General features: G+C 50.3%; 1 protein-coding gene across 1 annotated transcript in view; it reads left to right on the forward strand.

Moving 5' to 3' along the window:
• The window catches only part of RGS17 (regulator of G-protein signaling 17), a 129,021-nt gene that overhangs the window by 75,536 nt on the left and 52,934 nt on the right, over nt 1-551 (forward strand). The gene's annotated exons all lie outside the window — the stretch shown is intronic.

Here is a 551-nt window from a genome sequence, read left to right on the forward strand (position 1 = left end):
GGGGGGGGGGGGGGGCGAGGCCAGCAGTGCTGGCCTCATCCCCCCATTCTGTCAGCTCCATCACTGCTGCCTCCAGGGAGTGGGGAAAAGGGGGGAAGGCAAAGCCAGCAGTGCTGGCTTAGCCCCCCAGTCTGTCCCCTCTGTTCCCTCCATCCTCACCATCATGGCAGTGCTCCACCATGCTGCTGCCCTCACCTCCTGTCCAAAATGCTCTTGGAGCACTCTGATTAGTTGTTTCAGTCACCGTTGTAATTGGCTGCCGAGACAACCAATCAGAGTGTGAATAAAGCATTACAGACAGACAGACCGACTAAGGCTTTTATTATATTAGAATGACTCTCTCCATTCTATACATAGCTCTGTGCATGTTCTTTCACAGCATCTGATGAAGTGAGCTCCACCTCACAAAAACGTGTGCTGTATACTAGGCCTGTGCGAAGCATCAAGTATTCACTTTGGATTCAGCCAGTTCAGAGGGACAGTGATTTGATTTGGAGATTCGAATCACTGTCCCAATTTGATTCAACTGAATCAGATCCAAAAATTTGGTG

Source organism: Gavialis gangeticus, unplaced genomic scaffold (genome assembly GCF_001723915.1).
Source record: "Gavialis gangeticus isolate Ggan-Ray unplaced genomic scaffold, GavGan_comp1, whole genome shotgun sequence".
Taxonomy (NCBI): Eukaryota; Metazoa; Chordata; order Crocodylia; family Gavialidae; genus Gavialis; species Gavialis gangeticus.